The 20012-nt window shown below is 42.4% G+C and overlaps 1 long non-coding RNA gene across 12 annotated transcripts; it reads left to right on the top strand.

The window, feature by feature from the left end:
• Window positions 1–7760: 7760 nt before the first annotated feature.
• Window positions 7761–19300, top strand: LOC119337327. 12 transcript variants are annotated; one of them, XR_005163216.1, is made up of 11 exons: window positions 7761–7815; window positions 13641–14004; window positions 14127–14276; window positions 14505–14620; window positions 14729–14761; window positions 14833–14920; window positions 15010–15124; window positions 15211–15281; window positions 15653–15755; window positions 17067–17166; window positions 19093–19300. It is a non-coding gene; the product is annotated as an uncharacterized LOC119337327 (long non-coding RNA). The 12 variants fall into 12 exon arrangements; XR_005163211.1 differs by having other exon boundaries at window positions 18857–19300; XR_005163215.1 differs by having other exon boundaries at window positions 17043–17166; window positions 18857–19300.
• Window positions 19301–20012: the final 712 nt, after the last annotated feature.

Here is a 20012-nt window from a genome sequence, read left to right as displayed (position 1 = left end):
TGTGGGTGGTGGGTGGGCAACGAAGCTCTTCGTCGTCCGCTTCCCACTCAAGCCGGACATAGTTCAGCCAAGAATCTCCTGACAGGGAGAGGGACTTTAATGAGTTTAACACATCACCCAAGGGTGAGTGTTGGAAGATGTCCACGGAGCTGAACTCTAGGATCGGCGCCCAGTCAGATTCGATGGGTGCGGATACACGCGGTTCGGAACCTATGGCCGGAGACGAGTCCGAGGCTCCGATGATGCAAGCATCGTTGGAGGTCGGATCTGCGTTCGGCTCTAACGCCGTTGAGTCTGCGGCTTCCATGGCAAGGTTTAGCTTCCCGTCCTCGGATGGTGCGCTCTGCTCTGGCTCTAGGGCCAGAGCGGTTACAGGTGCTATCCCCTGGGCATAGTCCGATGACAGATCTAGGTCATGTTCATCATGGCGGTAGGGTACAGCTGTCATGGGCTCGAATCCGTCGAAGATCAAGTCTCCGCGGATATCGGTGGTGTAGTTCAAGCTTCCAAACCTGACCTGTTTGCCAGGGGTGTAGCTGTCGATCTGCTGCAGATGGCCAAACGAGTTGGCCCGCAGTGCGCAGCCGCCGAATACGAAAATCTGTCCGGGGAGAAAAACCTCACCCTGGACTACGTTGCTGTGGATGATTGAAGGATCCATCAAGCCTTGTGGTGACGACACAGTGGAACTCTCAATGAAAGCACTAACATCGGTGTCAAAACCGACGGATCTCGGGTAGGGGGTCACGAACTGTGTGTCTAAGGCTAATGGTAACAGGAGGCGGGGGACACAATGTTTACCCAGGTTCGGGCCCTCTCGATGGAGGTAATACCCTACTTCCTGCTTGATTTATCTTGATGATATGAGTATTACAAGAGTTGATCTACCACGAGATCGTAGAGGCTAAACCCTAGAAGCTAGCCTATGATTATGATTGTTGTTGTCCTACGGATTAAACCCTCCAGTTTATATAGACACCGGAGGGGGCTAGGGTTACACAGAGTCGGCTACGGAGAAACGAATCTTCGTATCAGAATCGCCAAGCTTGCCTTCCACGCAAAGGAGAGTCCCATCCGGACACGGGACGAAGTCTTCTATCTTGTATCTTCATAGCCCAACAGTCTGGCACATGTATATAGTCCGGCTGTTCGAGGACCCCTTAATCCAGGACTCCCTCAACCGCGTCTCCGGCCCGCCTAGGACGAAAAGCCCATTTTCTATCATGATTTGTTGTCATAGAAGTAGGAGCCCACCACTTCTATGATGATACTGGGTTTTGTCACAATTATCGTCATAGAAGTGTCATAAGTATGACAGGAAAAAATTTGTTCGGCCCAAAATGTCACGGATGTGTCTTTTTTTTGTAGTGTAAGGCGCCCACAAGGATGGAGGGTGCGCCCAGGGGGTAGGGCGCCCCCCCACCCTTGTGGGCCCCTTGTGCACTTCCTGACCTAATTCTTTGGCCTATATATTCCCATATATCCCCAAACCAACAGAGGCATCCATGAAAAAAAATTTCTGCCGCCGCAACCTTCTGTACCCGTGAGATCCCATCTAGGGGCCTTTTCCGGCGTCCCGCCGGAGGGGGATTGGATCACGGAGGGCTTGTATATCAACACCATTGCCCTTCCGATGAAGCATGAGTAGTTTACCTCAGACCTACGGGTCCATAGCTAGTAGCTAGATGGCTTCTTCTCTCTCTTTGATTCTCAATACCATGTTCACCTCGATGTTCTTGGAGATCTATTCAATGTAATACTTTTTTGTGGTGTGTTTGCCGAGATCCGATGAATTTTCGATTTATGATCAGCTTATCTATGAATATTATTTGAATCTTCTCTGAATTCTTATATGCATGATTTGATATCTTTGTAATTCTCTTCGAACTATCGGTTTGGTTTTGCCAACTAGATTGGTTTTTCATACAATGAGAGAAGTGCTTAGCTTTGGGTTCAATCTTGCGGTGTCCTTTCCCAGTGACAGTAGGGGCAGCAAGGCATGTATTGTATTGTATTGTTGCCATCGAGGATAAAAAGATGGGGTTTTCATCATATTGCTTGAGTTAATTCCTCTACATAATGTCATATTACTTAATGCATTACTCTCTTCTTTGTGAACTTAATACTCTAGATGCATGCTGGATAGCTGTCGATGTGTGGAATAATAGTAGTAGATGCAGAATCGTTTCGGTCTACTTGACACGGACGTGATGCCTATATTCATGATCATTGCCTTAAATATTGTCATAACTTTCCACTTTTCTATCAATTGCTTGGCAGTAATTTGTTCACCCATCGTATTATTTTCTATCTTGAGAGAAGCCTCTAGTGAAACCTATGGCCCCCGGGTCTATTTTCCATCATATAAGTTTTCGATCTACAAATTTAGTTTTCAATCTACTATTCTTGCAATCTTTTACTTTCCGATCTATAAACCAAAAATACCAAAAATGTTTACTTTATCGTTTATCTATCTCTATCAGATATCACTTTTGCAAGTAACCGTGAAGGGATTGACAACCCCTTTATCGCGTTGGGTGCAAGTTTGTTTGATTGTTTCTGCAGGTATTTAATGATTTCTGCGTTGTCTCCTACTGGATTGATACCTTGGTTCTCAAACTGAGGGAAATACTTATCTCTACTTTGCTGCATCACCATTTCTCTTCAAGGGAAAAACCAACACAAGCTCAAGAAGTAGCAGGAAGATTTTCTGGCGCTGTTGCCAGGGAGATCTACGCCAAATCAAGACATACCAAGTACCCATCGTAAACTCTTATCTCTTGCATTACATTATTCTCCATTCGCCTCTCATTTTCCTCTCCCCCACTTCTAAAACAATTTTCGAAAAGATTTTCCTTTTCTTCGCCCCTCTTCTGTTCATCTTCTTCGTTTACTTTCGGTTTGCTCATTTGTTGGATTGGTTTGTCACCACCATGTCTGAAATTGGGGAGGTTATCGCTGGAAAGAATAGTAGTACCAATGGGGGAAACTTTGATGCTTTTTCTAATACTAATCCTCATGAGGAATCTACTATTTTTCACACTAAAAAACTTCGCATTGGTAGCGGCAATATTATTGGAAAAGAAGTTATTCCAGATTTCTTTACTTGTGTCGGTGCATTACCAACGATGGGTGGATCTATTCTCCATAGTACTAGTAGTCTTGTGGATTCTATATCTTTGCTCATGGTTGAACTTGAAAGATAGTATGTTCACATGCATCCATCCATACAAAGGATTTTCTAGAGTTTTCTAATATTGAGCATTCTTTTGTTAAGCATGCAACCACTATCTTTCTAGCACATGAGTTTAGATTTATTATGAAAGAAACTAGTGAAACTTTTGCACATTATAAAGTAGATGGTTGTTGTCCTCCCATAGAGGCAATTCTCATTAACCAAGAGGACATAATGCGTTTACGATCTATAGATCATGTTGCTTATAATGAAAACTTAAGGAAGAGGGTCCCTACCGATGTCTTAGTTGATAAGATTTCTGAGCTTAATGATAATTTTGCTATACAAAACAATGGATTGGGTTGCCAAAAGAACGCTTACAGTGATGAGTTGGTTATACAATATGAACGGCCAAAGGAGGAAATAATTCCTCCTGAGCTTGATCTTGGGGATTCTTATCCCATTAAATTTAGCCCTTTTGATTACTTTTGCTTACCACAAAGAAAGCTTGCTGCTGAACGAAGGGAGTATGAGATGAGTTTTTGAGATTTGCCTTATCTTTACTATGATAATACCTAGATCTATTCGTGTTTTTATGCCTAGCTAATGGCCTTAAACAATAGCGCTTGTTGGGAGGCAACCCATTTTTTTGTTCTTTGCTTTTTGTTCCTGTTTTGCTTTGAATAATTCATCTAGCCTCTGGTTAGATGTGGTTTTGTGTTTTAATTAGTGTTTGTGACAAGTAAGACCTTTGGGATAGCTTACGGTAATAGTTGTTTTGATCCTGCTGAAAAACATAAACTTTTGCGCCCAGTAAATAATTTCCTGGATTTTATTGAAACGTGCTTTTGATTTGATTCGTTTTGCTATGGATTTGTACACAAATTTCCCAGGTCGTCCTAATTGTTCAGAATTTTTGGAGTTACAGAAGTACTAGAGAGTTACAAATTGCTACAGACTATTCTGTTTTGATAGATTATGTTTTCTTTGTGTTGTTTGCTTATTTTGATGAATCTATGGGTAGTATCGGGGGTATGAACCATGGAAAAGTTGGAATACAATATATATTTACCAATATAAATAAAGAATGAGTTTGCAACAGCACCATAAAGTGGTGATTTGTTTTCTTATACTAACGGAGCTTATGAGATTTTCTATTGAGTTTTGTGTTGTGAAGTTTTCAAGTTTTGGGTAAGGATTTGATGGACCATGGAATAAGGAGTGGCAAGAGCCTAAGCTTGGGGATGCCCAAGGCACCCCAAGGTAATATTCAAGGACAACCAAGGGCCTAAGCTTGGGGATGCCCTGGAAGGCATCCCCTCTTTCGTCTTCGTCTATCAGTAACTTTACTTGAGGCTATATTTTTATTCACCATATGATATGTGTTTTGCTTGGAGCGTCTTATATGATTTGAGTCTTTGATGTTTAGTTTTCCACAATCATCCTTGCTGTACACACCTTTTGAGAGGGACACGCATGAATCATGATTTATTAGAGTACTCTATGTGCTTCCCTTATATCTTTTGAGCTAGGCAATATCGCTCTAGTGCTTCACTTATATCTTTTTAGAGCATGGCGGTGATTTTATTTTATAAAAATTAATGAACTCTCTTGCTTCACTAATATTATTTTGAGAGTCTCTAAACAGCATGGTAACTGGCTTTGGTTATAAATTTAGTCCTAATATGATAGGCATCCAAGAGGGATATAATAAAAAAATTCATATAAAGTGCATTGAATACTATGAGAAGTTTGATTCTTTATGATTGTTTTGAGATATGAAGATGGTGATATTAGAGTCATGCTAGTGAGTAGTTGTGAATTTGAGAGATAATTGTGTTAAAGTTTGTGATTCTTGTAGCATGCACGTATGGTGAACCATTATGTGATGAAGTCGGAGCATGATTTATTTTTTGATTGTCTTTGTTATGAGTGGCGGTCGGGCACGAGCGATGGTCTTTTCCTACCAATCTATCCCCAAAGGAGCATGCGTGTAGTACTTCGTTTCGGTAACTAATAGATTTTTTCAATAAGTATGTGAGTTCTTTATGACTAATGTTGAGTCCACGGATTATACACACTCTCACCCTTCCACCATTGCTAGCCTCTCTTGTGCCGCGTGATGACCCACAAGTATAGGGGATCTATCATAGTCCTTTCGATAAGTAAGAGTGTCGAACCCAACGAGGAGCAGAAGGAAATGATAAGCAGTTTTCAGCAAGGTATTCTCTGCAAGTACTGAAATAAGTGATAACAGATAGTTTTGTGATAAGATAAATCGTAACGAGCAACAAGTAAAAAAAGTAAATAAAGTTCATCAAGGTGGCCCAATCCTTTTTATAGCAAAGGACAAGCCTGGACAAACTCTTATAATAGGAAAAGCGCCCCCGAGGACACATGGGAATATCGTCAAACTAGTTTTCATCACGTTCATATGATTCACGTTCGGTAATTTGATAATTTGATATGTGGGTGGACCGGTGCTTGGGTGTTGTTCTTACTTGAACAAGCATCCCACTTATGATTAACCTCTATTGCAAGCATCCGCAACTACAACAAAAGTATTAAACTAAACCTAACCATAGCATGAAACATATGGATCCAAATCAGCCCCTTACGAAGCAACGCATAAACTAGGGTTTAAGCTTCTGTCACTCTAGCAACCCATCATCTACTTATTACTTCCCAATGCCTTCCTCTAGGCCCAAATAATGGTGAAGTGTTATGTAGTCGACGTTCACATAACACCACTAGAGGCTAGACAACATACATCTTATCAAAATATCGAACGAATACCAAATTCACATGACTACTAATAGCAAGACTTCTCCCTTGTCCTCAGGAACAAACGTAACTACTCACAAAGCATATTCATGTTCATAATCAGAGGGGTAATAATATGCATAAAGGATCTGAACATATGATCTTCCACCAAATAAACCAACTAGCATCAACTACAAGGAGTAATCAACACTACTAGCAACCTACTAGCACCAATCCCGGACTTGGAGACAAGAATTGGATACAAGAGATGAACTAGGGTTTGGGGATGAGATGGTGTTGGTGAAGATGTTGATGGAGATTGCCCTCTCCCGATGAGAGGATCGTTGGTGATGACATTGGTGATGATTTCCCCCTCCCGGAGGGAAGTGTCCCCGGCAGAACAGCTCTGCCGGAGCCCTAGATTGGTTCCGCCAAGGTTCTACCTCGTGGCGGCAGAGTCTCGTCCCGAAAGGTTGCTTCTTGTTTTTTTCTCATCAAAAGACTTCATATAGGAGAAGATGGGCGTCGGAGAGCCACCAGGGGGCCCACGAGGTAGGGGGGGCACGCCCCAGGGGGGGCGTCCCCACCCTCATGAGCAGGGTGTGGGCCCCCTGGCCTTCATCTTTGGTGATGATTTTTCTTTATTTATTTCAAGATATTCCGTGGAGTTTCAGGACTTTTGGAGTTGCACAGAATAGGTCTCCAATATTTGCTCCTTCTCCAGCCCAGAATTCCATCTGCCGACATTCTCCCTCTTCATGTAAACCTTGTAAAATAAGAGAGAATAGCCATAAGTATTGTGACATAACGTGAAATAACATCCCATAATGCAATACATATTGATATAAAAGCATGATGCAAATTGGACGTATCAACTCCCCCAAGCTTAGACCTCGCTTTTCCTCAAGCGAAAAGCCGATAACAATAAATATGTCCACATGTTTAGAGGTAGAGGCGTCGATAAAAATAAAATACGGACATGAAGGCATCACGATTATTTTCATAACATCAACATATATAGATTTTGTCATATGATTACTTATGTTCAAGTGATGATTTTTCACAATGCAAAGGCATGAATCAGAAACCTTATTGAGCACCAACAAATTATAATCTCAGTCATTGAAGCAATTGCAATTTATCATAACATCGGAAAGAGTCTATGTTAGAGCTTAAAAGCAAGTCCACATACTCAACTATCACTTAGTCCTTCATAATTGCTAACACTCACGCAATACTTATGGTTACGGAGTTTTAACCGGACACAGAGAAAGATAGGGGCTTATAGTTTTGCCCCATAACCTTTTACCTCAAGGGTAATGTCAACAATAATAATTCATGCTCCCCTATATATATATATATATCATGTTCTTTCCAACATGCTCTGCTTGTCAAAGGATAAAATGAAAAAGAAAAGGTGAAGATCACCGTGACTCTTGCATAAAGTAGAGAATTTAAAACATAAAAGAGGCTAGCCAACTCACCTCCAGGAGGCTCCCCCGATTTCAGCTTTCGTTGGCCGTTGGATCATGGTCAATCTGATCTTTGACTTCGTTTGAGCCGTTAGATGCTCGTTGCTCTCGCTGGTGGTTTTGACCGCGTGGTAAGTTCTCATGCCCAATGACTGGTGGGCTCGTGTTCTATGCCTGTTGGCTGGGTGGATCGATCTCGGGTGGAAAAGGCTTTGCCCAATCCCCGCGCGCGCTCCGCTCCCAATCCTGGTCGCCGGGTTGCTGCACCAGAGCCCACACCCGCACCAACCCTAGCCGCCACACGCCTCCTCCCTCCCTCCCTCCCTTGACAGCGCTGCACCTCCTCCCTCCCTCCCTCCCTCGACAGTGCCGCACCTCCTCCCTCCTTCCTGCTCGTCCGGATATGTCAGGCCTGTAGCTGTCAAGACAACTGCGAGATTAGCCACCGTCGATCTCCAGATCTCAAGATGGACGGTTGTGATGCACGCGCCTTCGTTTACCTTGAATGGGACACAGTCGCTGTAAATGGTCCCTGTCGCTTTCTACCTTTTTCTTTCTGAACCTCTTTTTAACCCCTCCTCCGGCTTGTGGAGAGGGGCATTCTGGATGATTGGGCTTGGCCCTTGAAGCCGCCGTGTCCCGGCTGGCGAACCCTAACTCTTGTATTCAGATCCCTCTTGAAGCAATCCCAAATTCTTCCGCTGAATTGAGTGATTTTTCCTTGTTTTCCTGAAAACTAGTTGACAATCATAGCTTGTTCCTGTCAAGTGGTATACAGAGCATAGGTTGTGTCCTTGGCGGCGTGAATCGAGCTCCAGATCCGATCTGGGCTCTGATCCGGGCGGCGGCTTACGGAGGCGAAAGGCGGCGGTAGACCGATCGGTAGCAAGAAAGGCGGGCAGTGGTTTCTGAAGAACACTTCTTCAGTGCAAAATCCCACCCAAACCCACCCCAATCCAGCGACGAGCGGCGTGGCTGCGGCGAAATTCGGCCAGTGAGGTTGGTTGCCGGTTGTCTGGTGTAAAATCCCTCCCTTCCCCTACTCAATTTCTCTCCAAGGGACAGTTTTGCCTCAAGGATGGTCACTACGGATCTGGGAGAAAGGGCAGGCGAAACCCAAGACACAGAACTGTTGGAATTAGAATCTCTCCAATTGGACATCAAAACACTACGTCAAGACAGGGAAGAAGACAGGAAAGAATTCTATCAGTTCATAGAAACTGTCAACAAAAACTTCGCTAGCATCCAGAGGAACTTCAAGAAGATACAGCAGACCTTGCAAAAGTTAGCTTCGGGACCGTCAACAGAGGAAGGGGATGAAGAAGAAGAACCTCCAGATCTGCCATCAGGCCAAGGCAGTACGGCTGTCCCTCCAGGTCGACCCAAACAACTGCCCAACAATCAGTTAACACTGATAAACAAGAGCCGGCAACAGCTGGATCAGCCATATTGGTGGACAAAAATACTGGCAGAGAATTGAACATGGACGGCACACCAAAAGGACCTTACAGACACCCAAATCATGCAGCAAACAAACAGGACTTCCACACACCACAACAGTATCTAGGGCAAGGAGGCAAGCAAATTCTGACTGTGGAAGAGATACCCGAAGAGGAGATTAGGAAAGAAAAACACAGATCACACATACCTGAGTTCAGAAGGAACCTCCTTTGTGTCAAACCTGCTAAACTTAACATTGCTGAGTTTGAAGGAACAGATGCAGATTCGTGGATACAGAATATTGAACAATATTTCTCTGCTTCCAGAATTCCTAATGAGCAAAGAATAGAAATAGCAGTATCTTATCTCAAGGGTGAAGCTATCCAGTGGTGGAGAGGCACTGGCTTTATTGTATCACACACACCATGGCATAAATTCTGTTCTGCTCTCACTCAAAGATTTGCTATAACATCCATTTGTGAAAATGTGAAATCCTTCCACCAGCTCACACAAACATCTTCAGTGGCTCAGTACATTGGGGAATTTGAACAGAACATGAATCTGATGAGAAGGGACAACCCAGCAGTCCCTGATAACTATTACATGCACAGCTTTATCTCCGGGTTGAATCCCTACATACAAAGCCATCTTGAGTGCTTAGAACCAGCGGATATGCAAAAGGCCATGTGGCTAGCAAGGAGAATTGAAAAGTCATGCCCACCTGCTCCTCCAAGACCATATGTGTCCAACTACAAGAAAACAACAACCTGGGAACCACCAAAAGCACCACTGCCCAGCAGTACTTCTGCTTCGGCTGTTATTCAACAAGCTAGAGAAAAAGGAATTTGCTACAAATGTCGAGAGCCGTGGTTCCCTGGCCACAAACAAGTGTGCAAGATGTCTCAAAAAGCACAGATTCACGCATTGCAAGAACAGTCAGGAAATCCTGATATAATCTACATAATGGATGCAGATGAGGAACTGTCTGATGCTGAAGAAGAACCTCCTGACAAACAAGAGCTTAAGATATCCATGCATGCAGCAACTGGGATACCTGAAGCTAAGAACAAACACACATTTACACTGCAGGTCCGAATAGGAAAAGCAGTAGTTCTTGCTCTGGTAGACAGTGGCAGCACCACCACTTTTATATCTCCAACAGCTGCTCTTCAATCTGGGTACAACATTACTCTAGTAAAACAAGTTCCAGTTACTGTAGCTAATGGAGGAAAACTTTTTAGTGACTTCTCCTGTTTGCAAGCCCCTTATCAAATTCAGAGTGTTGACCTTGTGTCTGATTTCAGAGTCCTGCAACTTACAGGATATGACATAATCCTAGGAGCTGACTGGATGTACAGACACAGTCCGGTCACCTTTGATCTACCAAGAATGAAACTAATAGTCAGAAATACTGCTGGAGGAACAATAACATTTCTTGATGAAAGCTTACCCACAAGTCCTTGTACTCCAATACTACAAGATATGGAAACTATATTGGATGACATGCTCACTGGGGCTCTGATGTGGATGCAACCGGTCCAATTGGACACTGTTTCTGATACGGTACACAAACCTGGAATAGTTGAAATGCTGGACAGTTTCAAAGATGTTTTCTCTGAACCAACTGGCCTCCCACCCAAGAGAGATTGTGATCATGCAATCAACTTAGATCCTGAAGCTCCTGTGATAAACCAAAGAGCTTACAGACTTCCTCATCACCAGAAGAATGCATTGGAGGAAATAATCAAGGACCTTATTCAGAAAGGCATTATCAGATTAAGCCATAGCCCTTACTCCTCCCCTGCCATATTGGTTAAGAAAAAGGACCTCACTTGGAGACTATGCATCGATTACAGGAAACTAAATGCATATACTATCAAAAACAAATACCCTATACCTATGATCGAAGATTTGCTGGATGAACTCAATGGAGCAACCATCTTCACCAAGATAGATCTCCGAAGTGGATACCACCAAATCAGAATGAAGGAAGGAGATATAGAAAAAACTGCATTCACCACACATCTAGGGCTATTTGAATTTCTGGTCATGCCATTTGGAGTGACAAATGGACCTCCAAGTTTCACACAGCTGATGCACACTGTTTTGGGCCCCGTATTAAGACACTGTGTGCTAGTTTTCTTTGATGACATCTTAATATTCAGCAAGACATATGAGGAACACTTGGAACATCTAGCTCTGGTCTTGGAAGCCTTGAGGAAACATCAATTATATGCCAAAATCTCTAAGTGAACTTTTGCACAGTCAAAGGTGGAGTACCTGGCTATGTAATTACTGACAAGGGAGTCTCCACAGACCCTGCCAAGGTGGAAGCAATTGTCAACTGGCCTACTCCCCAAAATGTGACACATTTAAGGAGTTTTTTGGGACTAGCTGGTTACTACAGAAGATTTATCCGGAACTATGGCTTGATTTGCAAACCCCTGTTTGAAGCACTGAAAAAGGAGGGCTGCAAGTGGACTAATGAGCAAGCTACTGCCTTCTAGCAACTAAAGGACAAAATGACCACAACACCAGTCCTGGCTCTACCTGATTTTTCCCTTCCATTTGTCCTGGAAGCGGATGCATCTGGCTATGGTATTGGGGCAGTTCTAATGCAGAAGGGACAGCCCATTGCATTTCTCAGTAAGGCCTTGGGACCCAAAGCAGCTGGCTGGTCCACTTATGACAAAGAGGCCTTAGCAATTATTGAAGCAATAAAAAATGGAAACACTATTTTGCTTCTTCTTCACTCATCATCAGAACTGATCAACAAAGTTTGAGACACATCCAAGAACAGAAAGTAACAGAAGGAGTGCAACATAAGCTCCTCATTAAATTGTTGGGCTACAAATTCACAGTTGAGTACAAAAAGGGCAAAGAAAATAGAGTGGTTGATGCTCTCTCTAGAGTCAAGCATGCTATTCTGACTTTGGGAACTAGTACTGCTATTCCAGCATGGATCACAGAAGTGGTAAACAGCTATAAAAATGATCCCAAGTGCTATGATCTCATCACTCAGCTTGCAATTACCCCCACAGGACACCCGCCTTACACCCTCACAAGTGGAGTTTTGAGATACAAAGGGAAGATTGTGGTTGGTCACAACAATGCACTAAGGACATCACTTCTCAACTCCTTCCACAACTCTGAATTGGGAGGACACTCTGGTGAAAGAGCAACCTATCACAGGTTGAAAATCTTATTCACTTGGCCAGGAATGAGAAAAGAAGTACAAGCTTTTGTGCAACAATGCCCTGTTTGCCAACTCAACAAAGCCCATCATTTTCCATCCCCTGGGTTGCTCCAACCCCTACCTGTCCCTGACTTTGCTTGGACCCACATCAGCATGGATTTTGTTGAAGGCCTTCCCAAATCTGAGCATAAGAATTTGATACTTGTGGTGGTGGACAGATTTACGAAATATGCTCACTTCATAGCAATGAGACATCCTATAACTGTCCAAACAGTGGCCCAGGCCTTCACTGACAACATTTTCAAACTCCATGGCCTTCCCAGTGTCATAGTCACTGATAGAGACAGGATATTTACCAGCAATCTTTGGCAAAAGTTGTTCACCAACATGGGAGTGAAACTACACATAAGCACATCATATCATCCACAAACGGATGGCCAAACAGAGCGAGTAAACCAATGCTTGGAGAATTATTTGAGGTGTATGGCTTTTGCTCATCCCAGGAAATGGCACAAATGGCTTTCCATGGCTGAATGGTGGTACAACACAACCTTTCACACTTCTCTCAAGATGACACCATTCCAAGCACTATATGCTAGGGCCCCTCCTCAGATTGCTGAATTAATGCTCCCCCCAGTTGAAGGAGATGACCATCAAGCTGAGTTGGACAGAAACAGTATTGCACAACAGATCAAGCAAAACTTAATCAAAGCACAGGAGAGAATGAAATTCTTTGCTGATAGAAAAAGGTCTGATAAACACTTGGAGGTAGGAGACATGGTCTATGTCAAATTACAGCCCTACAGACACACAAGCTTGAGCATCCATAAACACTTAAAGCTACATTCCAAGTACTATGGCCCCTTCAGAGTCATGGAGAAAGTGGGGGCAGTTGCCTACAGACTACTGCTACCAGATGACTGCCAACTCCATCCAACATTCCATGTCAGCCAACTGAAGAAGCACATAGGCCCTGAAGCCATACCAAACCCCAAGCTTCCACTATTGGATGAACAAGGTCATATCTTAATCCAACCTGAAGCTGTCCTCGAAAGAAAGTTGATTCCACGAGTACAAGGAGACATCAGCATTCCGGTGGTACAATGGCGCATCAAATGGCTCAATCTGCCAATGGAAAATGCCACTTGGGAAGATGCAGCGTTCATACAGAAGGTTTTTCCTAGTTTCCAGCCTTGAGGGCAAATCTGTTCTCAGTCCGGGGGAATTGTCAGGCCTGTAGCTGTCAAGACAACTGCGAGATTAGCCACCGTCGATCTCCAGATCTCAAGATGGACGGTTGTGATGCACGCGCCTTCGTTTACCTTGAATGGGACACAGTCGTTGTAAATGGTCCCTGTCGCTTTCTACCTTTTTCTTTCTGAACCTCTTTTTAACCCCTCCTCCGGCTTGTGGAGAGGGGCATTCTGGACGATTGGGCTTGGCCCTTAAAGCCGCCGTGTCCCGGCTGGCGAACCCTAACTCTTGTATTCAGATCCCTCTTGAAGCAATCCCAAATTCTTCCGCTGAATTGAGTGATTTTTCCTTGTTTTCCTGAAAACTAGTTGACAGTCATAGCCTGTTCCTGTCAGGATAGCCGCCGGCCGCCGCATCCCTTCTCCCCGAGATAGGAAGATGAGAGGGAGAGAAAGGGGAGAGGAGAGGAGAGGGAGGTCCGGCAGCGGACGGGAGAGGGTGACCGGCCGGCGTCGGCCTACACTGGCGAGGCGTCGGCCTGCGCCCCTTGCCTCCCCAATCCCCACAGCCACACGCCCGCACCCCTCCCTCCTCCCTCGTCTCAGCCGCCACCCCCACGAACCCTAGCCGCGCCCTCCTGCATCTGCCCTCCTCCTCCCTCCCTGGTCCGCTCCAAGCCCCTCCTCCTCCCTGGCGGCGGGGAGAGGTGACCACGGGCAGATTTTGGGGAGCAGCGCGAGCATCAAGCAATGGCTGATGCCAAGGTGAGCTTCCCCTCGGCACCTCTCTCTCTCTCTCTCTCACCATCACACAATAATCTCCTCCTGATCTTGCTATTTGTGTATAATGCATCTTCATATGGCATTGATGTTCTTCCGATTTGCAGGCTTGTCAAGATCAAGGATATTTAAACTTGTTTCTTTTATTGATGAAAGATTTCAGATGCTTCTGTAGGTGAATTTCTGGTGTTAATTGTCCCAAAGATGGAACGATTTGTTCCACGGAATTTATCTCCTTAGTTGCATCCCATTTACAGGTAAAGTGAGATTGTTACCTCTGTTTGTTTTTCTGTTTAAACTTCACGATTGGAGAATGGATATTAGCTTAGCTGATGTATGGAATTTTTCATTAGAGGGGCCCAGGCTGAGGCTTAATACTTAATTACTTTCTGTTGAACAAAAGAAAAAGTGCACCTATGAATTGTAAAATGTGGAGTGCAAACCCGACATCCTCCAATATTACCTGATTTGGTGCTGATTTCCAGCTTCCAGTTCATGTTCATGGCCTTGCTGTGGTTGCACGGTGTTTCGTGGGGAACAGGAGCAAATACCTTTGCTACAACCAAGGTCTTGACAAACCAGTCAGGGAGAGATAGGTTCAGTGAGTCATTTTACCCTTTGTTTATCCCTTCAGATTAGCAGAGAAGAAGGATCTTTTTTTATTCCCTTTTGATTTCCTCTCATGTTTGACTGGAACATTTTTTCATAGTTTTGCAGGGGTTGTTATGTTCTGTCCCCCGTGGTAAGTTTGCTAGGCAGCAGCTTACTCCTCTCTTGTTTCTTGTCCCTGATGTTGTGCTGTGATTGGTGCAGCCGCTGGACGAGAAAGAGCAGAGGATCCAGGAAAGCAACCGCAGGAGCCGGAGAAGACGTCCCCAGGGCTTCTACGAGGACCAGAAGCGTATGTCTATCATTAGAGCCTGGATAAGGGCAGGTGATGCAAGGTGTCTCGTCCTAAAATCATCTTTGTTGGTTTCGATGATTTTGCAGATTCCTTTCAGCAATCTGGGGTTGTTAAGAAGAGGGTCGGGATTGCCCTGGGCAGATGCTTAAGTTCCTGGATGTAAACGCACACTTGCCTACATGGGCCAAAATACTATTTGAGGTGTGTGTGCAGTTCTAATTTACTAACATTCTTTTTTCTTTTACGACTGACTGCATCCGACAAATGAACTATGTGGTTGCTTACAGATAATGATACTTGTTTTGCATATTTGCATCTCGAAGAAGCTTGCCCACTATTGTAAGTCAACATTTTCTTGGTAAGCAGCACAGAAGACAAAGAAGGCATCTTGTGCATGTTTTGTTGTTATAGTATATCCTTCTCTTTTCTTTTTGACACTGCCATGCTTAACGTTGTACTATGTTTTACATGGGAGAAAGCTAGAAACATTAGAGAATATTATTGATATACTTGGCACGCAGTTGCAACTAGAATAGTTCAAGGCCTGAGGCATGTACCGATATATGCTTTTTTGAGTAGCTCCATATATATAGGTCTTATGTTTGAAATGAAGTTTTCACTGTCCTTTTTACATTTGTATGAGTGTTCAGTGTGTCAAGTTCCAGTTGTCTGTTATCTTCTGTGTTTTCATTTCCTTCCATTAACATGGCATTATGTGTTCTTATTCAGCTTGCTTGTGGAAAAACTGGTTCTCGTTCAGTTATGTGTGTCAGTCTGATAGAAGATGGACACCCCTCTTCAAGTTGGTTTATGGGCTCGCGGAGTGTGAGAAGTAAGTTACTACTGGATCCACTTTCTTGTCACTAGCCTTGCTTGACATGTTCATTTCTCACGCTACACTTACCATCAGAATTATGTGATTACATGGAGATATACATCAGTGCTTGGCAGTTATTAACATTATGGAAGAAACTTCTAATTATCTTGATTATCTTGCTGCCACTAACTGTGTTGTACTGATAACACTGATAGGCTTAACTGATGTATTCAGGTATAGCTGTCAATAACTTTTATCTGGACTTCTCAGAAATTGTTCCCTAGCAATCGAATGATTATGTATTGCATGGTTTGATTTCTCAAATCATTCTGTGGTATGGACGGTTCAAATTTTCCATTTGGACAGCAGAGCTAGCCCATAGTGGTAGTAAAAAGTGGAGTACTCTTTTTATGACTGACCTATGCGTGTTATTCACATTACGATGGACTGTTCTAGCTGTAATTATGAATTTGGTGTTCTTGTCGATCTTGTCTGCTTTTGTCATGGATACTGCCTCTAAACTTCAGGTGGGTTGTATTGCTGATGCCTTGGAATATGTATTTTGATGTGAACTAATGTCTCTTGTGTGTGCTCCAGTGTTGATCTTTTGGGACTAATTTTTTGTAACTATTTATAGAGATGATTAATTAGTTCCACAGACATGCATACACGATTTGCGAAGAAATTACTTTCTCTGCTTTGTTCTTTAAAGATGTATTTTCAATGGCTATTTAATATAGATGCTTCATTAGTTGCATAAGCATATATGATTCTGTGAGCAAATTATCTTCACTGATCTATTTTAGAGAGATGTTTGATTAGGTGCACAAGCATACATGGTTCCGTAGGTAATTTGTTTACCCTGATCATCTTGCTATCCAGTTGTGTTGGTATGGTCTGAAACAGATTCACAAGTATTTATGATGATCGTTTGCATGGTGGGTCGTGCTAGCAATGTGCTTTGCATATACACGATTCAAATATTGGTTAGGTGTTTTAGTTTACACATTTCTCCTGAAAATCTGTATATGTGTATGCAGCCATTTTTGAATTGGCTATGATTCTTTTTAGTATTTTAGTTTACACATTTCTCTTGAGAATCTTTTCATATCGAACTGTAATAGTATGTATAATATAGGTTTGTAATTTTTCCATTACTTGGTTCTTGCCCAGGTCTTCTGTTTCTATACCATATTGTTCTTGTGTCATTCCCGTTAGTTCTTATAGGGCCTGCAGATCAGCTCAGTTTATATATATATGCTTTTACTCCTGAAGACAGTTTAATGATGTTCATTCTTTCAGTTTACGAAAATCTCTGCCTTATAGGGCCGGTTCATATTGACATGGAGGAGGCACAGAGGTTTATTGCTTCTTTTTGTGGGCTGGCCTTGAGGGGGAGACCAAAGCAAACATCAACATGTTCAAGGTGCATATACTCTGCTACTTGTGTTCATCTCCCTACCTAATGTGGAGCATTATACATTTTGCTCAATATAGTTAGTTACTTAGTTTACTGGAAGTTGTGATAGTCAGAGCGCATACATGCTTGATTTTACTTCAGTTAGTAGCTGTATCCAGTAGGAACTTATTTGTGAAAACTAGACCTGGAGAAAGTATGCATCCCTGTTTTGTGCAGATAACTACTTTTGGTTACATACTGTTGGCAAATTTAGTAGGCTTATACAATAAGCTTCTTCATTGATTTTGTTATTCGTAAACCTGTAGTTACGGAGATCCATGAGTTTCATCGAACATATAAACGCTGGTGGGCAACCCGCCGTTCTGGGGGCCTTCGCGCGTGCACGATCGCTGGCTGTTCGATTAGCTTCTTTGATCGTTTTTCACCCTTGATTTTTACTATTCACTTCGCCTTTTATTACAACTTTGACTGCTTTACCGGGTGGCTGCCATTGGGCCCATAAAATCATTGGTCCACGCGGCAGCGGAGTGCTCGTCAACTCGGTCTGTGACCGCCCGTAAAAAAAACCTAGATCTCTGATACTATATCTATGGGGATATGTCTGAAGCTTCAGTATGTTTTCCCCCTAACAGTATTTAATCTAACCAGTGGTGCATCAGGTACTAGATTGTGGTGAGAAAATAGAACTACTCGTTGATAAAGACAGCATGCTCGCTCACATGTATTGTGGTTTCACACTCATAAATCAGTACTTGGGCATTGGCTTTGTTTTATATATAAGAATGTTATCATCAAAAACTGTAATATCTCTACTAATAAACTTTATGGAAGTGCACTACCAACTGAATGAGGAGAGATCTATCTTCACCTGATGATTCCACCCCTTTTTACATAGCACTAGCTGCTGCACAGTAAAAAGTGTCTCGCAGATGCTCTTTATGACACCAACTGACAGATTAATGAGTGCACTCATGGAGAACATAACAAGGTATTTTAGGAAGTGCTTGGACTAGGTTCAAATTTTTGACAGTCTTAGGCACGCTTTTTTTACAGTGTTGGTTTCAAGTTTTTTTTTCCGACACAGTTAGACTTTCTGAAATACAGCCTTGAACTACACATATTCTGTACAAAGCTTGTTTAGTTCTCTAAAACCTGCACATGTTAGATACAGTTTGTGAGAACATGTGCAGATTTGTGAGAACTAAAAACACTTTTTCCCAGAACATGTCCATTGATAGTAAGATTGTTTGCCATAGTGAAAGGAGACAATGCGCTTGATATAGCTTGTCATGAGATAATGAAACAATAGTGTTTATTTTGTCACCAGCAAGATGATGATGTGAAGAATGACTATTTGCGTCATTCAGAGTTTCTACCATTAAATAGTTTCCCATAACAGAATATTTGCTAATATTGGTAGCTAAAAATGAGATACTTATGCTTGTTGATGGCTTCCCTTTTTGTAGTAACATCCATGTGTCTCGCATATGTAGAATATTAGATTTTTCTTGGCTGTTTATTGTAGTTCGTTCTTAGGGTTTGGAAAACTCTTTAGCTATATTCCTTGTCTCAAGCGAGCATGAGCGATATCTTCTTTATTCCGCGTGCCGCCAAGTTTCTCTATTTTAGATGGTTGTATCTTTTCGCTTCTAAAAAGGGATATGTATTTTATTAATCTGACTATAATTTGTGGTAGGTACATACTGAAGGATGTTCTGAGGCTAGCACCTGGTTTAGAAGTTTTGAAATTCACAACAATACCTCATAATTTTGATTTGATATCCAGAATGTCAATTGAAGAATGAGCCTATGAACTGCATTGTATTTTGTAATATATCCTTATATATGGTGCTTGTGGCATTTTTCTTGCAATTATAAGTTTACATTTATGGGTATTTACAGAGTCCCCCTTTCTTTTTCTGCAAGGGGCAGTAGCTATGCCATTCGATTTGAAGGACAAAGAGTTGATCACAAAGGAGTAGCATTCAGGATATATACACAAGAGTATAGAACCAAATTATATGATGTAATTGACCACTATTTCTATTAACTTCTCTTACACAATGTTCATGAGTTCATGTACATTTTATTGTGTCACTTGTGTTTATCTTTTTTTAATGCAAGTTTACAGCTACTCGAAGTTCCTAATTGCAGGCTCAACTATCTTTACCTATTGATGATCTAATTTGTGGCATTATTACCTAATAAGAAAATATTTGCATTTAATTTCTTTTATATATAGGTGTATAAGTTTTTACTAAATGTACTCAAATTTACGGTTATTGAAAAAATGCAAATATTTTCAACACGAACATTGTTTTAAACGGGTCTCTGCGCCACTTGGCGCAACTGGTCATCTAGTAGTAATAAAAGATAGGCCCTTCACAGAGGGAAGCAGAAGTTGTCATGCCCGTTTAGGGTTGATGCATAAAATTTTAATGCAAAAGAACGTCACTTTATATTGCCCCTTGCATGTGAACCTTTATTATGCAGTCCGTCGCTTTTATTGCGTCCTCAACAAGTTCGTACAAAGCTTATTTCTCTACATTAATAAGTCATGCATATTTAGAGAGCAATTTTTATTCCTTGCACCGATGACAACTTACTTGAAGGATCTTACTCAATCCATAGGTAGATATGATGGACTTTCATGGCAAAACTGGTTTAAGGGTGTTTGGAAGCACAAGTAATATTTCTACTTGGTGCTAAGAATTTGGCCAGCATGAGGGGGAAAGGCAAGCTCAACACGGTAGAGGATCCATGACAACATACTTTATCTGAAATGTAAGAAAACATAACTCATTATGTTGTCTTCCTTGTCCAACCTCAACTCTTTAGCATGTCATATTTTA

The sequence above is a fragment of the Triticum dicoccoides genome, chromosome 7B, assembly GCF_002162155.2.
Source record: "Triticum dicoccoides isolate Atlit2015 ecotype Zavitan chromosome 7B, WEW_v2.0, whole genome shotgun sequence".
Lineage (NCBI taxonomy): Eukaryota > Viridiplantae > Streptophyta > Magnoliopsida > Poales > Poaceae > Triticum > Triticum dicoccoides.
The sequence above is the reverse complement of the archived record's forward strand: the minus strand, read 5'-3'. Positions and strand labels throughout refer to the sequence as shown.